Source organism: Cuculus canorus, chromosome 22 (assembly GCF_017976375.1).
Source record: "Cuculus canorus isolate bCucCan1 chromosome 22, bCucCan1.pri, whole genome shotgun sequence".
Taxonomy (NCBI): domain Eukaryota; kingdom Metazoa; phylum Chordata; class Aves; order Cuculiformes; family Cuculidae; genus Cuculus; species Cuculus canorus.
Genome location: NC_071422.1, coordinates 2736963 through 2762287, shown reverse-complemented (window position 1 = coordinate 2762287; position 25325 = coordinate 2736963). Strand labels below are relative to the sequence as shown.

Here is a 25325-nt window from a genome sequence, read left to right as displayed (position 1 = left end):
CCCAAGCCCTCTTTACTTAGCCCTTGTGCAATGAAACACGTTTCAGGGCAGTATCAGTCCAAAAACCCCACGACTTCTAAAATGTGATACCATGAAAGAGCCAGTGGGGACTGTGGGCCGGAGTTGGGCAGAACGTGGGGCTGGTGCTGCCCTTCTCCAGGCAGGGAGTGGATACTCTCTACAGCAGCATGCTATGACATCTCGTACCTCTTTGGGGTGATACTGGAAGCCTTCAGAGAAGGGAAGATGTGCACACAGAGCTGGCTCATGGACAGTCACTCCTTGCGGGTCTTGGCTGTCTTCTGTTAAGACATTTGCAGCCATTTGGGCCACAAAGACTGATGAACAGGAGCTCTCAGGGTTTAATCCTGCAGCCGAGAGCATGTTGGACCCTGTTGGATGGGTCCCTTCAAGCCAGAGTTCTCCTTCACTATTTCTGCCATCATCCCCAGCCATGCAGCAAGAAATGCCAGAACCAGCACAACCTTCAGTCTCCAGAGCTGAGATACCACATACAAAACAAGGCACTAAGGAGGACTTTAAACATCTTCCTGGATTTTATGTAGCCTGCGTTCTCACATCACTGCCAAAGGTCCCATTGAGGTTGAAAGCAGCGGAAAAGGGGATTATAACCTGGGTTTGGAGGACACCACAGCATTCTCTATGCCTCCTTACTCTGCTCAGGTGAGACCTCACCTGGAGCCATAAGTCAGTTCTGGAGTCCTCAGGACATAAATCTGTTGGAACAGTTGCAGAAGAGGCCACAGAGATGATGCAAGGGTTGGAGTACCTCCCTAATAAGGACAGGCTGAGAGAGTTGGGGTTGTTCAGTCTGGAGAAGAGAAGGCTCCGAGGAGACCTTAGAGCAGCTTTCAGTGCTGAAAGGGGCTCCAGGAAAGCTGGGGAGGGGTTTGCAGGGGTAGGATGAGGGGGAAGGGTTTTGAACTGTGAGACGGGAGATTGAGATAAGATCTTAGGAAGAAATGTTTTGCTGTGAGGGTGGGGAGGCCCTGGCCCAGGTTGCCCAGAGCAGTGGTGGCTGCCCCATCCCTGGAGGGGTTCAAGACCAGGTTGGATGGAGCTTGGAGCCCCTGATCCAGTGGGAGGTGTCCCTGCCCATGGCAGGAAGGTTAGGACAGGATGGGCTTTGAGGTCTCTTCCAACCCAAACAATTCTACGACTCTGTGATTCCCAGCATGACCCGTTCTGGGGTGAATGCAGAGGTGTTTTAAAGAAACAGCTTTAATTCACAGGTCCCAAATGTGCTGTGTGTTTGGGGCTGGTCTGAGTAGCCACCCTCTGCCTGGATCCAGTCTTTGCAAGGATGAAATAAGGGGAGAGGGACATCCTCACAGTATGAGCAGCACCGGTGAGGGAAGGGGCTGTTTCCCCAGGTTGTAGGGGTAGAGAGGGATGCCTGGTGCATCTCTCACATGGTACAATGTGTGGCTGAGGAGATGGAGCTCCCCAAATAAAGGAGCTCCAAACTGGGGATGGTGGTGCTGTGCATGTTCCCACCTGGCACGAGGCACTCACACTCTGAATAGGAGACAAAAGGCAAGGAAAACAATTAGCTACTTGGAGGTGAGAGGCAGCCTTCCCCTCAGGCTTCTTGTCTGAGCTGGTTTCAAGTAGGAGAAAATCCCCATTAAAAGGCAGAGCCATTTCCAAGATCCTTGAGTTCAAAAGCAGAGACAGAAATCTCAGCTCTGATTTTGCTTTTTAAGCCTAAGATAAATAAAAATGTAAGAGACGGGAAATAATGTAATGTAATCATCTAGGAGAAGAGAAACCAAAGGCTCAACTCTCACACATACAGGCAAATATAAACACACACGTGGAACACATTTTAAAACCAATTAAAATCCCTTTGCAGAGAAAGCTCTTTCACCCACTCGCCGGGATGCAGGCTATCGGCTTCCTTGGCGCGCTGGATATGAATAATTAAAAACTAAACATATGTTAAAAAATGCAAACAGTACATGATCCTGGAAAGTTCCCCTTCTTATTATTATTTCCCCAAGAAAGCTGTGAAATGGTTCTCAAACCGATGAAAGACGCCAACCTTGGCATCTCGTGCGGTTCCCTGCTTTGGCGAGGAAGGAGTTAAACCCATTTGGCAGAGACTAACCCATTAGGCCTAATAATTATGAAATTATAGAGGTACTCAGGTGACTGTTAATTTCACACATACTGTTCAGCTCTGTGGCTAATGAGAGCCTGAAGAACTCAAGTGCCTCATCTTTCTTGTTGAATGGTGACCTGCAATTAATGAGCTTCTGCAAGAAAAGGCAGCATTTTGCACTTGGGGCTAATAAGATGGCTTTTGTGCTGCTTCATTGTGATACCAGGAGCTTTCGAATGAAGATTAAGAACTTTTCCCCTTATTTATTTATGAGTGCTCCACAGTCCAAGAGACCACACATGCAGAGAGGCAGCCCTGGTGTGAGTCTTGGAAGAAACCTAAAAGCGCAGTTGCTCCGAAGTGATGGTAAAACTCCATCTCCTGTGCTGGGTTTTCATATATAGAATCATACAGAGTCTCTAGATTGGAAAAGACCTTTGAGATCATCAAGTTCAACTGTACCTGTCCATTCTTAAACTAGATCCCCGAGCACTTCATCTGCCCATCTTTTAAACCCCTCCAAGGATGGGGACTCAGTCACCTCCTGGGCAGCCTCTGCCAGGGCCTGAGAACACTTTCAGTTCACAGTCAAGGACTGCAAAGTGCTTTGGACCCACCACCCTCACTCCATCCTGGTAAACAAGAATAGTGTGCCCATGGAGAACCAGAACTTACGCAACAGGGGAGGACAGAGCTTGCTGACAAAAGACAGAAGGGAAACAACTGTAGAGTGATCACATAGTCACCTGGGATGGGGAGGGACAGGGCAGGTTTGGTTCCGGGAAGAGAAATGGCCTGAGACCCAGCTTTGCCCTCATTGGTGCACACACACACACACACACACACACACACGCTCATCCCTCCCTGCAACAAAGCCCCTCGCAGCCAGGAGTGACCAAGCACAACTCCTGCCTTCATGGCCATCTCCAATTCAGGACCTGCACCAACACCCCGAAATCCTAGAATCATGGAATGGTTTGGGTTGGAAGGGATCTAAAAGCCCATCCAGTTCCAACCCCTGCCATGCCAGGAACACCTCCCACTGGATTCGGTTGCTCCAAGCCCCATCCAACCTGGCCTGGAACCCCTCCAGGGATGGGGCAGCCACCACTGCTCTGGGCAGCCTGGGCCAGGGCCTCCCCACCCTCACAGCAAAACATTTCTTCCTGAGATCTCATCTCAATCTCCCCTCTTTCAGCTGAAAACTGTTCCACCTCATCCTCTCCCTACAATCCCTGATCCAGAGCCCCTCTCCAGCTTTCCAGGAGCCCCTTTCAGTACTGGAAGCTGCTCTAAGGTCTCTCTGGAGCCTTCTCTTCTCCAGGATGAACAACCCCAACTTTTTTAGCCTGCCCTCGTATGGGAGGTGCTCCAGCCCTTGGATCATCTCCACGGCCCTAATCCATCCCAGAGTTTTCCAGGGATGCTGACACAATTTCTGCCTGTTTCCAGCCTTGTATCAGTGCTGTGACTATTGGATGGCTGTGGTGGGCATGCGTGGATCCCCAGGACCACAGCTTTGGGTGGCAGCATCCTGGTTACCCAGCCAGCCCCTGCGTGAACCGTTGGCCAGCTGCAGCTCTCCAAGCACACACATTTGTTAGAACCAGGCATCTCCTGCCCTCCCTCTGTCAGTGTTTGCACTGTTATTCTTGGTGGCAGCATTATCATAATTGTTATTATTAACACCAGTTTTATCTTTAAATGCCTGCTTGCATTCACATTTGCTGCATATACACACACAAGTGAGAAAATAAACCCCTATAAGCCAGAGCCAATGAGCCTTTTCAGGGAGTTCACTCAATCACCCATATCTGAGCAGCTCAGAAATGCCTTCTTCTACAGACTTGGTCATTCTCCCCTCCACCAAGTGACCATTTGAGTCCTGACCTGACTCGGGTATTAGCAGAAGGAGGACAAGCTGGCCAGGGACACGGGTATGTGGAGCAGCAAGCAAGGCAGTCCAGTGGTGCCTGGTGCTGGGGTGTGCTCCTGCAGTTCCCAATCCAACTCCAACCTACTGGAGACTCCAGCTGATCTGCCAAGAGTTCTCCAGATAAAATTCTTACACAGGAGATCACTGAACACCTTCCTCAGCAAGGTCTGGCCTCTCTGGTTGGGTAGGTTCTGGTTCTCCACAGACACACTCTTCTTGTTTGCCCAGGTGGTGTGAGGGTGGTGGCCAAAATGCTTCTCAGTTCTTGACTATGCACAAAAACCTGTGCATGCTCTTGGCCCCAGTCAATGTTATTTAAGGGGAGTGCTCCTTGCTCTGGCGGCTCTGAAGATGCTGGATGTTTTCTCTGTGTCTTCAGAGGGTCATTACTGCACCTCAAGGACCCTTCAAGATAGTCACCCCCCGCCTGACAACCCCATGCCATGGCTGATACAGAAGCAGAATAAAGAATGGAGAAGCTGCGAATCCTGCTCCAGCATACCCAAACCTTCCTTCAAATCCTGCTGTGAACATCTTGCTCCCTCATTTGCCCCAGGTTGAGGGTACAAACAGGACATACACATCTCTGCCTGGCGAGTGTCTGGTAGGTGTTTCCCCACAGTAACTGCTCTGCCATTATTTCTATGCTCTAATCTCCAACTGCTTGAGATAAGGATAAAAATCTGCCCATGGCACATAAGATCCCATGGAGTCCTGTGCTGGACAGACCCATGTGGCCAGGGATGACCATCCAGAAGAACCTGCAGTCAAAGCAAGAACTCCTCTTTGCAGACAGCAGGGATGAGTCCTCCTTGTTCCTGCAGAAGCTTCGCCTCACTCGGCAATACTGCCCATGTTCTGCTCTAGTTGGATACTGGGTGGTCATCTGGACCTGAGTGAGATACGAAGAACTCAGCTTCTCCAAAGTCACCCCACAAGCCCCAGTTGCTCCAGCAATCTGCAAGAAGAAGGGTTTATTAGGGGACGTCAGGGATGTCCCCAGGGCAAAAATCCTGCTGCTGTATGCCTGTGTCTGCTGGGTGAGGTGACCAGGCAGCAGCGCTTTGTTGTCCAAGGGCTGTTGGTATCAGCAGATGTGAGATCAGAGATGCCCATCAGCTCCCATTTCTTTCTTCTCTGTGTAATCCACCCCACTCCCCCCTCCTTCCCCCGTGCCCAGTGGGGTCATAGAATCACCAGGTCGGAAAGGACCCACGGGATCATTGAGTCCAACCATTCCTAACACTCCCTTAAACCATGTCCCTCAGCACTTCATCCACCCGTTCCTTAAACGCCTCCAGGGAAGGTGACTCGACCACCTCCCTGGGCAGCTGTTCCAGTGCCCGATGACTCTTTCTGTGAAGAATTTTTTTTCTGTGACAGGGGTCACCTGTGTGCAGGCAGTGACACCGCACAGACACACTCTCATCACAACTACCTGGACCCTGCGGCTCCCCTGCCGTGTTCTGCCACGGTGAGCACGATCTATCTACAGGCAACCAGCCACAACCACAGCTGTGCCACAATGGCCTGGGGGCACAGTTAAGGTCACCCCATGGCTTTGGATGATCTTCCTTTCCAGAAGTAGTGGATTTCACTCTGTTGATATCTCCTGAATTCCCACCAATTCCCCGTCCCCACGCTGCAAGCTCCAGCATCACCAAACTTGAGGATCCATGCAAGTTTCCCTCTCAGCATAGAAACATTTGGTTGGAAAAGAACTTTCAGCTCATCAAGTCCAACTGTACCTGTTCACTACTAAACCACCCCTAAGCACCTCTTCTACTCATCTTTTAAACACCTCCAGGGATGGGGACTCCACCGCTTCCCTGGGCGCCTTTCTACCTCGCAGGCTGCAGCTCCTGGGATGTTCATATAGGAGATACCCACATTCCCTCATCTCCCATCATTCTTTTTCCCCCTTGTGTGACAGCAGCACACATTTTCATGTCTCCATCCAAGGTGGCACGTCCCCAACCACCCATCAAACGCTGAGGTGCTGGTGCACACTCTCCTCGGGGGCTATGCTCCCCTTCACCGCACCTTGGAATCTAGATGCTCATCTGCGAAGCAGCAACCTGGCGTGGCACAAACTCGTTTGCATCCCGGTCGGGGACCTCGGTGAGTTGACTTCCTCCATCTGACAGAGAAAGAGAAGTGTCATGTCAGCCGGGCTGATGAGCAGGGAGGAGGATGTGTGTGCTGTCAGGAGCTGGCACGCGGCTTTCCATGGGTGGCCTTCGGTTGTTTTGCCTTCTTATATTTAGAGTCAATCATGCGGCTGCGTGCCAGGCACCCTTCACCGGAATGAGGAGGAAGAGAGGCACTGAAATGTATCTGACAAGGTGGGTGATGGCTGCCCTCCCGCAGAGCCCTAATGGCCTCGGAGGAGCTGGGGGGAGGGAATGAAGAGCTGTGGAGGAGCTCTGCTCCCTTAGCCCTGTTGGGATGGAAGGGCTGCGGGGTGGCTGCCTCCTCCCAGCCCCGCGCAGCAGCTGCTGCTCTCATCCCAGGGCTGGCCAGCATCTCCTCCTTCAGCCAGAGACATCCCCCATCACCGCCTGTGCCTCTCCTGGGTTTGCAGCTGGCAGAGACGGATGCTCCCCAGCCTCCCTCCTCCATGAAATCCTTTTTCAAACCTTTTGCTCATTGGTGCAATGAGCAAACACACATTTGAGTTTCTAAAACTGTCTTGTTTTCTCTGCGAAGAGCTGGGAACCCAACACTCGTAACACTACTATGGGTGTGCTCCTTTCCACCTCATGCACCCACAGCTCAAAAGTGAAGTTGTTCAGGCGGAGAAAGATGCTGATTTAGGAGTGGCTGGAGGTCTGCAAGGGAGCACTGCTTTAACCAGCAGCCCCTGCCTAAATGCCTGCTCTCTTGCTGTTGTACAGGGGTGAATCTGGCCTCTCCCTGTCAGGAAAAGAAGTAGCCACCAGTGTCCAGGCTGGGGTCCTGAAGGCAGGGCTGGTGGGTGCTTCTGGGTGCAGAGAGACCAGAGGTAGTCCCTAAAGTGGCTGTTTGAGTGGGCTGTCTCAATTGAATCACAGAGTCATTAGGGTCGCAAAAGATCTCTAAGTTCATCCAGTCCAACCATCAGTCCAACCCCACTGTGCCTACTAAACTATGTCCCAAAGGTCCACATCTACAGAATTTTTTAACCCCTCTAGGGATGGAGACTCCACCCCTGCCCTGGGCAGCCTCTGCCAGTGCTTCACCACTCTGTCTGTGATGAAATCTTTCCTAATATCCAACCTAAACCTTCCCTGGTGCAACTTGAAGCCTTTTCCTCTTTGCAGCCCTTTCCTCTCATTCTTGGCCTTGTCACTTGGGACAAGACACCAGCACCCACCTCACTACAACCTCCCTTCAGGGAGTTGTAGACAGTGATGAGGTCTTTCCTCAGCCTCCTCCAGGTTAAACAATCCCAGTTCCTCCAGCCTCTCCCAGAACCTCTGGGCTCCAGACCCTTCACCAGCTCTGTTCCCCTTCTCCAGATGAGCTCCAGCAGCTCATTGTCCTTTTTGTAGTGAGGGGCCCAAAACTGAACATGGTATTCAAGGCTGGATCAAGATCCCCAGGTCCATCAGCTGCCCATGGCATCATCATGTCCCCTTTCTTCTTTGGTGTCTGTCCATTTAGGTCACCGTTTGCCTGACAAGTGGCTCCCAAAGCCGACAGCCCTCCCCAGCAGAGCCCGGGGCTGAGCTGGTGCATCTCACGGGCTGTGCTCCTGCATAAACACCCCAGGAAATGCTTGGCCATGCTGTCCTGCTTCAGTTCACTGTTGGGTTTGCTTTCATGTAGCCCCTTCCCTGTCTCATTCCCAGGCTGCTAATGAAGAGAAAATCATACCAGAGCCAGGAGGACCTCTCCACCCCCCAGGCACCCCAGGTAAAAGAGCTTGTGCATCTCCTGCAGAGCTTCCTGAACACATTGTGCTGCCTGAAGTCTGACTTCTCTCCCATCTACGTTTACGGAACCTGCCTGGGAGAACAGCTTGAGAAACCCTGTCAAAATCCTTGTGCATCCCTGGATATGTGACACCTCCTCCTTCCCCCGCTGCCAGGCATGCTGCTCCGCTGTACAAGGAAATGAGATTGTGTGACACTCTTTGCTCCTGACAAACTCGGGCTGGTTGTTACTCATTTCCTCGTTATCAACCACAGGCTTGCAACAGCTCATGTGATTAATTGTTCCAGTGCTTTGCAGGGAATTGGAGTTAAGATGACTGGTAGGGAAGTCCCAGCTTTCTTTATTTTTGCTGAGTTTGCCCTTTCCTGACCCCAGGAACTCCTCATCACGGCTGGTTGCAGCCCCAGGATAACCTTGCCCCAGTTCTGATCTCCTCCCAGACTCCCAGACTGGCTTCTGCCCCTGTGTGAGCGTGAGAGCTTTCCCCATTGCTGTCTGGACCATGAAGGACGGTCACACCAGAAGGAGCTTCACTCTGCTTCAGCTGCCCCTGGACACCCCAAGGCATCTGTTTGGATACAAAAGCCTCCTTTTCCGTTGTGCCTTCTCCCACCTCCTGGGATCTCGGTGCATATAGGAAGAGGGAAAGCAGGTTTCTGCTGAGCCACCATCAGAACCCCAGGTTCCCCTTAGAAATCCCAAAAGCCCTTGGTCGAGTGGGTGGTACCATCGAAACCACACAAATAGAGAGCTTCTGTGTGAAGGCAGGTGTCTTCTGCAGCACACAGTGAGCTGGGCAGGACAGATGGACGCTAGACTGGTCTCACGTCCACCAACAAATCTGGCTCTTGTCAACAACAATGATGCAATCTATGCAGAGTAGAGAGCAAATGGAGCAATCAGGGGTGAGATGACAGGGTGGCTTCATGGCCCTCCTCATCCTCAGCTGGGGCAGCCAAACACCAGAAGTTGGGGAGACTTGGGGTGGAGCTGAGTCTGTGAGGAGGTGGGAGAGGTGTCTGCACTAGCAGGGGTGGAGAGGACTTTGGGAGGCTCCGCAAAGGAGGCAGCGAGGCTGGAGCTTAGCACTCTGCACTCCTCTTCCAGTGGTGGGGAGGCAAGGGAGGAGGAGGGCAGGGGGATGGCACTGCCCAGACAGACCCCCCCAGCAGTCCCGCACCAGATGGAGTGCAGGAGGGTGAGCTGGGGACCATATCTGGGGATCTTAGGGCCTGCTCAGAGCTTCCTTCCCCATGAAGGAGGGGTGGAACCTCCTTGGTGCAACTGTGGGGCCAGGAGGCTGGTAGAAACCCAGTGCGCATGTGAATGTGACACTTCAGGAGGTCCTTCTCCCACTTTGTTTGGTGCCCTTCATGGGTTACTTTTTCACTTTTGGGATGTCCTGAGGGCTTTGGGGCAGGATTCGAGTGGGTTGGCCACATCCTTCTAGCTCAGCATGATGACAGCAACTTGCGCTGACTCTGAAAAGGATCTAGGGCATCGGGAGCTCTTCACAGTTTCCCGATAAGCTTATTGGCTCCCTTTGGTCTCCTTGTGCTTCAGTTTCCTCGTCTGCATGATGCAGGGCATGAACAGTCCTGAGGTAGAGGGGAATGAGGATGGTGGTATCTTTAGCTGTGAAGTCCTTGTCCCACACAGAGCTACAAGAACCACGTTTATGTGATGAAAGAAGTCAATGCTGGGGAAGAATGGGTGAGACAGGGAGGTCCATGAGCTGCACAGAATGCTCACAGTGAAGGAGTCATCACCACGGAGCAGGGGCAAGCCCATTGCTGGGATGAAGGAAGAGCTGAGATGAGCCCCATGTGCAGCTGGAGGGCAGGAGAAAGCCTTGCAGCAAGGCGTGTGGTGCCCAGTCCACTTGGCTCATCAGTGGCCATGCCGTGAAGTGTTTTGATTGCAGCATCTAAGTGCCTTCAGCGGGATGAAATCCCAGGCACTAAAGGGCTCTTCAATCTACCTGTGAAAGACAGACCACGAACCAGCAGCTGGAGGCAGGAGCTCCTCTATTTAGAAAGGAGGCTCATTGTTAATGGAGGCAGAGAGGCCATTGAGTGCCCAGGGGTGGCTCGGAGCAGGGCTGGGCACCCCTGGCAGAGGAGCTTAGCAGAGTGTGGGGCAGAGAGTGCAGAGGGGCTGGAGGCTGAGGGCTGAGTCACTATATGGTGTGGTCTGACCACTGCACGTAGCCACATAACAGTGCTGGGGAAACTGAGGCATGGAGGGACAGATGTCTCCAATGAATGTGGGTTTGAGAGGGCTGGGTGTACGCTCACACATATCAGGTATCTCTGTATTCAGGTGTGTCCCTTAGCGTCACTCTGCTGTTACCCAGTGCCATCTGAGACACCCAGGGGTAGCCCACCTGGCCACCATCTGTCATGCCAGAAGGTCACAGGTTTCCCGTAGATCCTGTGTCACATCTGCCAGCCCTGTGGAGATGTCTTGGGGCCCCCAGAGCTTCTTGGATTGCATCAGGCACCTCTGCCGAGCGGCTGAATTGCATCCCTTGTTCAAAATCCCTGCTATTGGCAGCTTAATTACTCTGCATGGAAACTCCCAGCACCGTGCAGACGGGCTACACTGCGTTTCATGTACCTCTCCCCGGGCACTTCATTAATAACAGTCCAACACGAGCACCCCTTTGATCCAAACTCCCCCTGGCAGCCTCCCTCTTGCCTCCACAGAGCTGCTGCGACGTGGTGCATGTATCACAAAGGTGGCCACTCTGCTAAAGCACAGATGTTTAAGGGGGGGACATCTGATACTGAAGGATTAGTTCAGCCATGTAATGAGGTGCTTAAGTACCCAGGTAGCCCTGGCCCCTGAGTTAGTCTGAGATCTGAGCCCTACAGGGTCCCCACAGTTCAGGGGGGAAACGTGGTTGCTGGGGGGAAGGTCCAGATCCAATAATTATGGGACCTCAGAGCCCATCCAGTTCCACCCTCTGCCATGGGCAGGGACACCTCCCACTGGATCCGGTTGCTCCAAGCCCCATCCAACCTGGCCTTGAGCACCCCCAGGGATGGGGCAGCCACCACTCCTCTGGGCAACCTGGGCCAGGGCCTCCCCACCCTCACAGCAAAACATTTGTCCCTAAGATCTCATCTCAATCTCCCCTCTTTCAGCTGAAAACCTTTGTTCCACATCCTCTCTCTGCACTCCCTGATCAAGAGCCCTTTCCCAGCTTTCCTGGAACCCCTTTCAGTACTGGAAGGTGCTCTAAGTTCTCCCTGGAACCTTCTCTTCTCCAAGGTGAACAACCCCAACTCTCTCAGCCTGTCCTTGTGTGGGAGGTTCTCCAGCCCTCAGATCATCTCTGTGGCCTCCTCTGGGCTCATTCCAACAACTTCATGTCCTCCCTGTGCTGAGGACTCCAGAACTGGACACAGGGCTCCAGATGAGGTCTCACAAGAGCAGAGTAAAGGTTACCTGAAGCACCTTTCTATCAGCAGAGATTAGCGGGAAAAGGCATCCCCAGCCCTGATGTCAGTTGTCCTGCCGGAATCCTGGGCAGCTGAGTGAGAACCTGTTTTCCTGATCAGATTGATCAAGCTTGAGAAGATCCCCAAGAGCTGCCAGTCTGTATGAGGGCACCCCAAAACATCTGCTTGTGCTACTCAGCCAAAGACCATGCAACCTGGCTGCTGTTGTCCTCCCCAGAGCAGAGAGGGGAAGGCAGAGGTTAGAACTTCAACTCAGCCATGGCTTTATCTCCTCTGTGGGCAACGTGCTGCAAACAAAGTACTGGCCTCTGTGGAGGGCACGAGGGAGGCGAGCCAAGCTGGCTGTGCTTCAGGGCTCTGTTCATTTTAGGGGACAGAGCAACGTGCCAGTCCCACTTCAGTTCATGCCACTGGAGATCCCGGCTGATACAGAAGGGCTCAGGCGAACCATGGGGCTGTGCAATCTGTTTGAGGAAGCTGAACCCTGGAAAGACTTTAACTTTCTCTATTAAGGGGAGATTTGTGAGCTTAGCAGCCGGAATGGAGCCAGGGTAACAGCAGGAGCTGAACAAAGGGCTGTGCAGTGGAAAATGTGTGCTTGCAGCTACCAATTCACACCTGTTAACCGCTGTGAGTGGCCGCCGGCAGCACCAGCAGTGCCATTTCAATGAACTCTGTGCAAGCAGGTGTGCCGTTTATCCGTTGTCTAGAGCCACCAAAATGCACGCAAGGCATCTCTGCCCTGGCAGCCTTCCTATGGAACTGTCTGCACCTCAGCTGGCTGCCGAGGGGAGCTGGGAGATGCCCTCTGTGGAGACACATCAGCCTGGGCAATGGCTGCTGTGCCCAGGAATGGGACCTGCTGGGGCGGCTGTGCCGGCCAGAGGAGCGAGATTCGTGGCAAACCCGATAGAGAGAGCAGATCCTGCTCCTGTGCTGCCTTGGAGCAGAAAAATGGGGATGAAGCTGTAAATATCCAGGTAATCCCTTGCAGGGGTCCAGGGAGGCCGCAAGCATGCAGCACGCTTTCTAAAACTGTGTCAGGGCTCTGCACATCTCACCAGCCTCATCTCTGGCTGTGGAGCTGGGAAGCCACCTGCCAGCCTGCCCGGGAGGCTTGGGGACGCCGTTTCCTGGCAAGTCTCCATCTGCACAACCTATGGTGTTGACAAGCCCCACTGAGCATTGGGAGGGAAGCCAGTGTCTGGCCGCCAATCATCTCTCTCCTCCTTGGCTCCAGCAGCACAAAGGGTTGCAAATTGAAGCTAAAAACCACTTGGTGCGCTTGAGTGTCCTCTGGGACCCCGTCACCTCGTCGCTGCAGTACGGTCAGAGGTTGCTTCATCTTGCGCCAAGCATGTGCCTGTCACATAGCAATGCCAAAGAGGTGCCTGGTTTTGGCTGCCACCCTCCTGAGCCTCCCCTGGGAATCCTTGGCTCCTGCCCCAGGAAAAAGCCCCTGTGCCCAGGCTGGAAGACAACACTTCCAGGCTTAACTTAACAGCCCCACCACAGACCTCTCAACCTGCAGTGAGGAGTCCACTCTAGGGGAAGGTACAGCAGCCAGCGTTGAGTTACAGCTGGGAAAGGGAAGAGATGTTTGCAGCCAGAACAGCACCATGGCAAAGCCCTTGCGTGATCCTGCACGCCCGGTCTCCTCCTGGAAGGTGTCCACCTGCTGCCTTCTCTCTCAGGTGGGTGTTTGGTGCCTTCCCCAGAGAGAAGTGCCTGGGTCACTGCTAAGGGCTTCTTTCCCATCTCCTCCGAAAAGGCAATGAGTCACTCCAAACGTGAGCCCACCAGTATGGCCCCTCGCTCAGGAGCACAAATAGGTGACATCTCCTGCAGCCACTCAGAGTTAAACCACCTTGAGACCTCATGGAGCAGCATGGGATGGGAGCATTGTTCTGCCCAAAGCTGGGAATTCAGCATGCAGCCGGCACGGTGACAGCCACAGCGGAGCTGGGACAGGGCAGAGCATCTTCCTTGGAAGAGTGAGTGGAGGTGAGGAAGGGGACTGCAAGAGCAGGGCCAGGGCGAAGGAGCATGGGTGTGAAGGAGCAGGCACGGGGAAGGATCTGGCTTGCAGTGACAACCATCTCTTCTGGCTTTCCCCGTGGATCCTGTGGTGGCTCTGACCTCCTGGCTGGAGCAGGGCTGATCAGCTGCAGACTGCACCAGCTGCAGAGGGGTCTGGACAGGATGGATTGATGGACCAAGGCCAGTTGTATGAGGTTCAACAAGGCCAAGTGCTGGGTTTTGTATTTGGGTCACAACAATTCTTGGCTGCGCTGCAGGCATGGGGAAGAGCAGCTGGAAATCTGCCTGGTGGAAAAGGCCCTGAGGTTCTGGTCAACAGCATCTGAACATGAGCCAGCGGTGGCCCAGGTGGCCAACAAGGCCAAGAGCATCCTGGCTTGGATCAGCCATGGTGTGGTCAGCAGGAACAGGGAAGGGATCGTCCTCCGGACTTGGCACTGGTGAAGCCACACCTCAGCTCCTGGGTTCTGTTCCGGGGGCCTCACTGCAAGAAAGACATTGAGGGGCTGGAGCGCATCTGGAGAAGGGAACTGAGCTTACGAAGGATCTAGAGCCCAGGGGTTCTGGAGGTGGAAGAGGGACCTGGGGCTGTTCAGCACAGTGAAAAGGAGACTGAGGGAGGATCTCATTACTCTCTGCAGCTCCCATAAAGGAGGTTATGGTGAGGAGGGTGCTGGGCTCTTCTCCCAAGTAACAAAAGATAGGAGGAAATGGCCTTGCATTGCACAAGGGGAGGTTTAGATAGGATATTAGGAGAACTGGTTTTAGTGACAGAGTGGTGAAGCCTTGGCAGAGGCTGCCCAGGGCAGTGGTGAAGTTTCCATCCCTGGAGGGGTTAAAAAAACATGTAGACATGACACCTGGGGATATGATTTTGTAGACATATTGGTATTGTGTTGATGGTTGGACTGGATGAGCTCAGAGGTCTTTTCCAAACTTAATGCTTCAATGATTCTATGATTCCAGTTGCAGACGCAGCCTGTGTCCTTCAGTGACTAGGGAAGGGGGAACAGCTCACCCAGGAAGCCTGCCGACTCCTTCCCAAACCCATTCCGGGGCAGAGAAGGGGATCGGTGCCCCTCGCCATCTCCATCTCTCTCTCCAGGAACATTTCAATTAATAGTCCAGAAAGCACTGGGGAGACTGGGATTCCCAGAACTGCTCCCTGGCCTCCCTCCAGCCTCATCAGCATGACAATTGCTCTCTCACCCGCTCTGGTTTCCATCCTACCCTTAACATTTAACCACTCCCCATTAATTTCCGAATTGCCACACACATCGCCGAGTCATTTCTTCCCTGCATCGCTCTTGGTGCCGGGCTATTCCCAGGGAGGCTGGGGCTGGGGGTACTGGGGACAGACCTGGCTGGGGACCCCCTGCTCCCAGGAGGGAGTCTGGGAACGGGAGGAGAAGGGAACTGGGGACCCGCCACTTGGCTTTGTCCTGTGGCAGACACATGGAGCACATTAGCAGCCTTTCAGTGGAAGTTTGATCGATGAGGAAGGCTTTCTAACTGACTATCAAAGCACGCATGGTATGTGAGAAGCAGACACCAATTAGTGATGTCTTTTTAAAGGCTGCCTTGTTAAGAGGGGAATAAGGGGAAAGAATGAAATTGGCCAGAAAACATGGAGCTATTTAACCTTAATTAGAAGATAGGTGTGGGCTTTGTGAAAAGGCCATTTCTGAAAGGGGTTTTTCTCCCTGGGTATAAAGAGATCCTGCCTACTTGTTAGAGACTTGTTAGAGTTTATAAGACTGGGCAGGAGGCTAACTTGTAGAAATGCCTTTTATGCCACTTGAATGTGTGGCTTGCTTATTATAGTCTGCCATCCTGCCAGGGTGGCTGGTGGAGAGGAGAGGAGAGTAGAGAGCAGCACTGCCAACTGGCTATAAATTTCATGAACATCATAAATGTAAGTGCTTTCTGGAGAGCTGTGCAGATTGCACATAAAAGTCCCCCTTCTGTCCCTGTAAACTAAAAAGAGGGCTTTTTTTTTTTTTGCAAATTAAAAAATGTAGAGTGTCTTCCATGCTGAGCTAGAAAGCAGCAGGCTACAAATCCACAGCTACAAAGTCCCAGCGGCACAGGGAGGTCGCCCGCACACGCTGGCATCACTGCTCCTTGGTACCATCACGACTTGAGGGAGAGAGAGACTCCAAGGAGGCTGCAGCCAGCGCTGAGGAGCTCAGGACCTGGGGGAGGCTACGTCTGTTCCCGCTGCAAGAGCTCCTGGAGGGAGGTGGGCACTGCCACCTCGGTGCTTGTGCTGCGGCCACAGACTGAGTTGCTGGGTTGCAAGTGGGCGTAGAGACAAGAGAGGGATTTTTCTATGAGCTGTGGGGCTGAGCATTGCTCCTGGCTCTTGCCCAGTCCTTCCTGTGAGCTTGAGGAGTCACAGCACCTTTGGGACTCGGTGTCCTCGCCCTCGACTGGGCTGGAGGAGGGAATGCCAGGACACAAGACGTGTTCCGTGTAGGGCTCATGTGCATCAACCCCTCCAGCAGCTCAGAGGCTGCGTGGCACCGAATCAAGGAGAGACATTTGAGATGGGAACACGTGCTCTGTCCCTGCTGTGGACCCTGACACTGGACATGGTGAATGGGCACAGAGAGAGGCATTTTCTCCGTCAGCTGAACAAGACTGTGCTTTATCCCCACTGCTGCTCTGCTGCTGGGCTGTGCAGCCCTGCCAGGAACATTCCCAGCTTACTCCCGCTGCTGTCCTGCACAGCCATTAAAGACACAGAGCTCCTCACAGGGCTGCTGTGGGTTCAAGGATCCGAGTTCAGATGGCGCCTGCTGTCTGCATTGCCAAGTGAGTTCAAGTTCTCACTGCATGTATCTGATATTTTTTTTTTCTTGCTGCTTAACAAGGACCATAAATATAATCTAATGACTGCACGGAGCAGGCATTTAAAGCAGTCAGGGCATATACACACAGGGCAATGCCCCCACCAGCCACCCAAGTCTGAGGGTAACACGTTCCTGCACAGAGAGCAGGAGAAAGCATCTCCAGCCCAGGCTAATGGTCATAACCAGGCTAGCAGCTCCCCATGCCAGAGAGGGCAGGTGGAGAGGGCATGACACCTCTTTGGTCCTGTTGGTTGGTGTCAGCCACCCCTGCAGAGCTGTGATTGCTGCAGTGCTTTCTCAGGGTAAAACTCGCTTTTGTGGGACACGGTGAAGTGGGCCTGGCCAGGAGTGCACTGCACAGGCGTGGAGCGATGGAGCCCTGCTGTCACCCAGCTCCGGTGAAACAAGCAGGACTGGGCTGAGGCTCCTTTTTAGGCTGCTGCCTGTGCACCACTAACAACTAATAGGATGCCAGGCTGGACCTTGGCTCTGCTCGACTGCAGTGGACAGGGAATGCAGCCACGGGGCCTGTGCCAGTGAGCTCCATTGGCTGGGTTGTGTGCCCAGCCTGCAGTTGGGGATGCCATGTGCTTGACATCAGCATGAGCCCCGGACTCACCACCTCCAGGGGTTCTCTGTAGGATGCTGTGCCTTCCTGTTTCCAGTTGCCCTCAAGCTCCAGGAGGTCTCTATAGGATGTTGTGCTCTCCAGGCTCCCAATTGCCCCCAAACACCCTGTTCCCCACGGTGGGTGCTAAGGGATTTCCTCCTCTTTGCTCCCAGGTTCCCTGGTGTTTCAGAGCAGAGCTTTGCAGAACACGCTGGGTGCGGGCAGGCAGTGTTAAACCTGGGAGCCATCCTGGGCTCCGTCATCCTTAAGGTGAGATGGATGTGGTGCTGTTACATCCCATCGCCCTGGGAATCACCTCGCTAAAACAGGTTCACCTTCAGCCAGTAGTTCATGATCTTCTCTTGCCACTGTTGGGACCTTGGAGGATTACAAATACGCAGGGATGTTTCTGTCCCCCTGGGCAGCTTCAGCCTTTACCTCCTATGGCCTCTCCCCATTCAACATGAGATCTTGCCTGGATGTCTGCAGATGTGGGTGCAATTTTCCTCTGCAGGAAACCACAGTGTTTGCACCTCCCGGATGCAATGACATTATTCTTTCTCCTTTCCTCAGCTAGGAAACTTGTCCTTTGAACCTTCTCAAAGGTCTTCCTGAAACAAATAGGAGGGTGCAGGTGTCAAACCCTATGGGTTCCTTCCCTTTTCTGCAGAGACTCTCAGGGAACTGTGGCTTCAGCTCAGTAAAAGCAGGGCTGAGCAAGGTTGCTTGCTCCAAGAGGACAATGTGACAGTGTGTGAAGGAAGAACCCTCATGCTCAAATCCAAGAGAAAAGCATGTTTCTTGAAACTGAGTCTTGATTCCCTTGCAGCCACCTGGTTTCCCAGTAGCAAAACATCACCCTTAGGATCCTTTGGCCACTGTGCTGTGGATGGCAAATGCGTTCTGGGCTGCATCCAAAGAAGTGGGGCCAGCAGACTGAGGGGATTCTGCCCCTCTGCTCTGCTCTGTGAGACCCCACCTGGAGCCCTGTGTCCAGCTTTGGAGGCCTCAGCACAGGGAGGATGTGGGTGTGTTGGAGCAAGTCCAGAGGAGGCCACAGAGATGATCCAAGGGCTGGAGCACCTCCTGTATGAGGACAGGATGAGATAGTGCTCCCCTGTTTAACCCCGGGCCGTGCGTGTGCTGGGTGGCAACAGCAGAGGAGGGCAGTCATGCTGCTGCCAGCTGCACCCAGCCACAAGGATAGGAGAGAGTGAGGTCTGTCCAACCCATCCAGAAGGTGATCCTCCCCCAGCAAGACCTGCCAGGACTTTGGGCAATAAAAGCAGCACTGATGGAGGAGTTGCAGCCCAGCGTTACCGTGGGCAGCTGACCACAACCATAGCTTAGGACGCACTGTCACTAGCTGGGCTTGTGTCAGCCAGTTCCCGGCTCAGGAACGTGCTCTAGAGCATCCCCAGGAAGCACGGGTGTCCATGCACAACTGAGAATATTCCAAAATCACAGCTGTGGAGTTTTCCTGTGCTGCACCTCAGGGGCTTTGTGCAGCCTAAATGCAGGGCTCAGACAAGGAATTATCTTTAAGGCACTCCGTGGATGTCTGTGACCCCCTGCAATCCCTCACTGTGTGGAGATAGACTTGGATAAAGAATGACCTGTCCTCAGATGACTGAAACTAAACTAAAATAACCCCAGTCCTGGCCAAGTCGAACTGCCAGGACAGCCTTTTGCATCAGTTCCCTAAATTAGAATAATACTGAAGTGAAGCTGGCATGGGGACAAGCCTGGCGGGGGAGGCAGGAAGGACACCAACAAATTCCCAGGCCCCTTTAGCAGTGGTGGATTGGCTTTCCTCTGAAATGAAGAGGCTCCAGAGCCCTGGAGCCAAGGGACAGAAGTCAGGGCTGTGGCACGGCTGACAACCCCACTGCTCAGCATCCACCAGCCCCTCTCCCAGATGCGTAGCCCGAGGGCAGCCGCCTGCTCTGGACCTGCCAGCTTGCAGGTAGAAAGGACAGGAGTACCAGCAGAGGTGAGTCTTACTCAGGAGCAATCCTGTTGGGTGCTGCCTCTTTTATTCCCACGTTGAGTAGGGAATGGAATGCTGAAGCCTGACATGCACATGGTGGGGCTGCACTGAGTCCTCCGTCAATGTGGGTGCAACTGGGAGGAGATCATAGAATGGTTTGGGTTGGAAGAGACCTCAAAGCCCATCCAATTCCAATCCCCTGCCAGGGACACCACCCACTGGATCAGGGGCTCCAAGCCCCATCTAACTTGTCCTTGAACCCCTCCAGGGATGGGGCAGCCACTACTGCTCTGGGCAACCTGGGCCAGGGCCTCCCCACCCTCACAGCAAAACATTTCTTCCTGAGATCTCATCTCAATCTCCCCTCTTTCAGCTGAAAACCACTCCCTCTCATCCTGTCCCTGCCCTCCCTGATCAAGAACCCCTCCCCAGCTTTCCTGGAGCCCCTTTCAGTACTGGAAGCTGCTCTAAGGTCTCCCCAGAACCTTCTCTTCTCCAGGCTGAACAACCCCAACTCTCTCAGCCTGTCCTCTTACAGAAGGTGCTCCAACTCCCTGGTGGTCTCTGTGGCCTCTTCTGGACCAGTTCCAACCGATCCATGTCTTTCCTGTACAGGGGATTCCAGAACTGGACACCAGATTTTGGGTGGAATCTCGTGAGAGATCCTCATCCAAATACATCACTGACCCCCTGCAAGGTGTGTGGTCAGTGCTGGCAGGAGGGGATGGTCCTGCTGACTGTGGTGAGGGGCTGGAGGAGGTGTCAGGGCGCCCCATCTCAGCACTGCCCTGCATGACCCCTGAGTGAAGGGTCTGGCCTGGGAACAATCTGTGTTCCCTGCAACGCTTTAACCCAGGAAAGGGCACATGGGGACAGCTCTTCACATGGTCTGCAGGAGTGGGGAGGTGCTGCCTGCCTCTGGAATCTGCAGGACTTGAAGCCAAGCAGGGATGTCCCCCAGATCAGGGGGGCAGAGCTCACCACCGTCCCATGAAGGGGATGCTCCAGGCAGGGAGCACCCACTCCATCCTCAGCAACTCAGCTTTGCTTCAGGTGTCCGTGACCACAGTCCCAGGGCTTCATAGTGGAGTTTAGGGGGAAATGCAGTTTGGCCTGTGGTCCGAGTTCTGAGAGTCCCTGCGTTGTCTCCTCCCAGAGCTAGGAAGAGGGAGATGGGTGTATCAGGATCTTTGTGTTTCCATCTTCCACCTGGAAGATGTCTTGGTTTCCTCCTTTCCTTCCCATCTGATAGGGGTCTGCTTGGAGCCCCGCTGTCGCTCCGAGAAAGGCTGGATGATGGACATCACACTGTCATTGCCTCTTTGTGATTGCACAGAGCAGTTGGGATGGTGTGAGATCCTTTGCATGCACCCCAGCAGGATGAGCAATGTCTGCCAAGAGCAAGGCCACGGGCACAGCGTGGCAGCGAGGATGCATGTTAGCACAAACCAAACGTGCTTGGAAGGGCTCTACCACGGCTGGAGCCATGGAGGCTGCTTGGGTGCTTTTTGTGGCAGGAGGTGGATGGAGGCAGGAGCAGGCAGAGACGTGTGGGGTTCAATCCCTGCTGCAGTCTCGCTGGTGCAATGCACCGGGGTGGGAGCAGAGCCAAGCCCTAACACAGGGTTGTGGGTGCTCTTGGTTTCCCTCAAGACCAATCTAATTGCCCTCGAGAGCGTCATGCTGGTGATGGCACCACGCACAGCCAGGTAAGATGTCTTGAAAGGCTCCACCTGGGCAGTAGCTGAGGGACTGTAAAGGCCAGGAGCAAATGAGAGCCGGGTTTGGGCTCCGGGAGCAGCAGAGGGTACTCAGCTAATTCGATGCGCGGTCCTGCCACGCTGGGGTGGAAACTCTGGGGACCTCCCAGCTCTCAGGGTGATGAGAGCCAGCTGCGGAATGCCAGTCCCCTCCCTGGAAAAATGCCCTGGCTTTGAAGCAGGGGTTCAGGCCAAGTGAGGACAAATGCAAAATGTGAAGGTTTTGGCAGGAAAAGATTTCCAGGGAAATTCCAGCCTGGCTGAATGGAGACCTCTGCATGCATGGGTGGGGGCTGGGTCCCTGGAGACAGGGACTGGGCAGCATAGAATCACAGAATGGTTTGGGTTGGAAGGAACCTCAAAGCCCATCCAGTCCCACCCCTGCCATGGACAGGGACACCTCCCACTGGATCAGGGGCTCCAAGCCCCATCCAATCTGGCCTTGAACGCCTCCAGGGATGGGGCAGCCACCACTTCTGGGCAACCTGGGCCAGGGCCTCCCCACTCTCATCATGAAGAATTTCTTCCTAAGATCTAATCTAAATATTCCCCTTTCCAATTTAAAGTCATTCCACCTCATCCTGTCACTCCATGCCCTTATAAAAAGCCCCTCCCCAGCTTTCCTGGAGCCCCTTTCAGTCCTGGAAACTGCTTTAAGGTCTCCCCAGAGCCTTCTCTTCTCCAGGCTGAACAATCCCAACTCTCCCAGCCTGTACTCGCAGCATCATTGCAATCTTGTGCCTCTGGAGAAAAAAACGACATCAGCAGGCAGTTCTCCCTGCAGAAATGTTTTGGTGTTGGAAAAGAAGCCAAGAAGCCATCGTCACCCACGGCAGCAGGTGCTGCCATTCCCGATGCTGTGTGCGGGGCAGATGGAGCAGTGGGGAGGGGGGCACCTGCCACTCAGCCCCCCGTGGCACCAGCCCCTCTCAGCAGGGCAGTGCCAGATGATGACATGCAAATTGCTGTCTGCTTTAGGGATGTCATCGTCATTTTTCTCTGGAGTCGCATTAGGGAAATTGGCCTCCTGGTGGAACAGAGCATGAGATTTCCCCATTGATCCCTGCAGACATCAATGGGCATCCTATGGGGGGTTCAAAGGATGCTGAAGTCCAACTCATGTGTCCTTCAAGGCTTTCTCCCATAGGTATTCAAGATGATTTTACTGTATGTGTACTGCTTGAAAAAAAACCACAATGAAACAGCTAAGCTCCTGATTCTGCCCTTCTTCCACAGGGGATCACACCCAGCTTCGCTTGTGTCTGCTGCTCAGTCTGGCAGGGATGAGGTAGAGGTGAATGAATATTTTTTGTGATGCTCAAACTCCCGGAGATAAACCTGAAGACGTGGCAGAAAGCTCAGAAGCCAAAGAGGCTTTTGAAGGACTTGTCCTTCAAAGGATTCACCGGGCTGTGTAAGCCGGGAACCAGTGATGGTGGGAGAGATGCTGGTAGCTGCTGTCCCCAGTCTCCTCATTCTGTGAGCTGCAGATGCTCCAGCAAGGCTGTGGGGCAAATAAATGCTCTACAGGAGCAGCTGAGGATGGAGGTAGGAGCAGGCAGAGACACATAAGGTTCAATCCCTGCTGCAGTTGTGCACTGGGATGCGAGCAGCTCAGATCTAAACCCTAGCACAGGGTTGTGGGTGCCTTGTATTTCCCTCAGGAGCCCCCTAATTGCTCTGGAGAGCATCATGCTGGTGATGCCATCACGCACAACTCATGAAGCTGCCTTTCCTGCAGCACTGGGACCTGCAGAAACCCAACCCTTCCTCCATGGGCTCATCTGTCACCCATCACCACACTGGAAGGAGAAGACCCCTTTTGCCTCAGGGCTCCCAAAAATGGGATTGAGGACCCCAGCCCTCCATGCACCCAGCTGTGCTGCACCGGCAATGCTCAGCACAGCCCACCCGTTCCGGCAGTGTGGGGTGAGCATGGACTGGTGTGTCAGGGAAGGATGAGGAGCAGGATCCAGCCAGTGCATTGGCCTCTGGGAAGCTCACCGGGAGCATGTACTCCGGCTCTCGGAAGATCTGATAGGCATCCTGACACTCCAGCTCCTCTTCCCAGGGCCCTGCACTCCCTCTGCCTTCATAGAATCATACAATTGTTTGGTTGGAAAAAACTTAGAACTCATTGAATTCAACCACACCTGTCCACCACTAAACCCTGAGAACCTCATCTACCTGTGTTTTAAACACCTTCAGAGATGATGAACGAGGGACAGACCACTGCTGATAGGAGTCTTTGTCCCCATGAACAGCTGCTGCTTGTCAGGTTGGTGTTAGACTTTGGTGGTGAATCAGCAACGGGCTTAGCCCAGCGTGGTGCCTGTGAGAGGATGGATGGATGAAGGCTCCACAGGGCAGAGCTGCTTGCATGGAGAAGCAAAGGGAGACTACGTGGAGAGCGTAAAAGCAATGGTGTGAGACCACCCTGCCGAGTGCTCACGGGGTGGGACCGAGCTGTATGGGGCAGAGTCTCCAGGGCTAAAGATGTGATCTGGCACATTAAGAGGTACTGCCCAAACCCTGCAGATTCCAAAGGTTCCTGCTTTAGGCAAAAGTGTCTTTGACTTTTCGCAGTGCTTCAGTGCCATTGCTGAGCCAGCTTTGTCCTTGGAGGGTGGGATCAGTGTGGCAAGAACACCAGCAAAGCCAGGGCACACCACTCGCAGCTGACGCCAACCTGAGGAGCCTCACAACACTCCGTGGGGTTGTTAGCTTTGATGTGCTCCATGACTGAAGTGACCACATTTCCAAGATGAAGAAAACGATGAAGCTCACCTTATGAGGAACAGTTGAAGGACCTCGGGTTGTTTAGCCTGAGGAAGAGGAGGCTGACCTCATCGCTCCCTCAAACGCCGTGAAAGGCGGTTGTAGAAAGGTGGGTGTTGGTCTCTTCTGTCAAGTAACAAGCAACGGGATGAGAGGAAATGGCCTCAAGTTGCACCAGGGGAGGTTTAGATCGGGTCTTAAGAAAACTTTCTTCACTGAAAGGATTCTCAGGCACTGGCAGAGGCTTCCCAGGGAGGTTGGTGGAGTCCCCATACCTAGAGGGGTTTAAAAGGAGAACAGACAAGGTACTCGGGGATGGTTTAGTAGTGGACAAGTACGGTTGGACTCAATGATCTCCAAGGTTTTTTTCCAACCAAACAATCCTATGATTCTATAAAAGGCATGCATTTGCAAAGCAGGAGGGATCCTCTCATTGCAAGCACAACCGCAGGCTCCCAGCAGCACTGGACACTCCGTGGACTCAGATCACTGGTCCAGGTTTTGTGTGCCTGCAAACCCTGTAGCCTTCCCAGCCAACCCCAAGGTCAGGCAGGTGACACAAGCGACCTCAGTGATGGCTGGGGAGGTGGGATCCACACTGGACATTCATTTCCCATCTGGACCTGTGAGCTAAGAGGCTTGGATGCTCGGTACCTCAGAGCTCTCCCCAACTTGGCTATTTCTTTGTGCCTTAAAGAGCAATTAAGAATAAAAGTGGAGCTGCCTCTGCCTGCACAAGGCTCTGTCTGACTCCTGTCTCCTTGCTGCAGTGCTGCTCTGATTTCCATCTCATGCATATCTTATTTAACATTCTGGATACTGTTTTGAGTGCCCCAATATTTTAAAATAAATTGCTGCATGTAAAAGACTTAATGTCACATTCTGTTATTCTGACTGTTAAAAGAAAAGTGAAATCTTCAATGGGGCTAGTGGAGCAGAAGCAATCACACAGAGGGAGGTCCTATTAATGTGTATTACGTTTCATTATTCCAGCACTGCATGTCAACCAGCTTCTCATCAGAACTCACGCAACAGATCACAGTATTAACTCCTTGCAACCAAACAGGGAGGGGCAGGCTTTTTAAACTCCTTCTGTGTTCCTCGTTCCCTCGGTGTCACCTCTCTGATGCTGTTCCCATGTCCTCACAGTGAACAGATGCACCCTCCAGTGCCTGGAGAGGAGGAGACTGAGGGGAGAACTCTTCACTGGATGAGGGGCTGGAACACATCCAGAGGAGGGCAATGAAGGTGGGAAGGGGCTGGAGAACAAGGGTTATGCGGAGCGGCTGAGGGACCTGGGCTTGTTTAGCCTGGAGAAAAGGAGGCTGAGGGGAGACCTCATCACTGTCTTCAACTGCCTGAAAGGAAGTTGTGGAGAGGAGGATGTTGGTCTCTTCTCCCAAGTAACAAGTGATGGGACAAGAGAGAATGGCCTCAAGTTGCACCAGGGGAGGTTCAGGTGGATATTAGGAAAAATTTCTTTACCAAAAGAATGGTGAAGCCCTGGCAGGTGCTGCCCAGGGCTGTCGTGGACTCTCCATACCTGGAGTTGTTCAAGAGATGAGCAGACGAGGCGTTCAGGGATCTGGTTAGTTGTGGACAGGTATGGTTGGACTCAGTGATCTCAAAAGTCTTTTCCAACCAAACAATTCTGTGATTTTATGTGTGCTCCTCAGTGGTGCGGCACTCCTTGGCCCCTCACCATATTCCTTCCTGCTGGAGAGGAGTGTGTCGTGGGAGAGGGCTGCACACCCTGGCAGGGATCAGCTGCGGAGATGGGAGAGGGAAGAGGATGTCAGAGAGGGATGCATGCAGGAGAAACAACAGGGAGAGGATGTGGGAGATG

The 25325-nt window shown here is 53.4% G+C and overlaps 1 long non-coding RNA gene across 1 annotated transcript; it reads left to right on the top strand.

The window, feature by feature from the left end:
• The first annotated feature begins 6232 nt into the window (after nucleotides 1–6232).
• Nucleotides 6233–25082, top strand: LOC128854319 (uncharacterized). The gene is made up of 3 exons (XR_008453355.1): nucleotides 6233–6406; nucleotides 7895–7958; nucleotides 21938–25082. It is a non-coding gene; the product is annotated as an uncharacterized LOC128854319 (long non-coding RNA).
• Nucleotides 25083–25325: the final 243 nt, after the last annotated feature.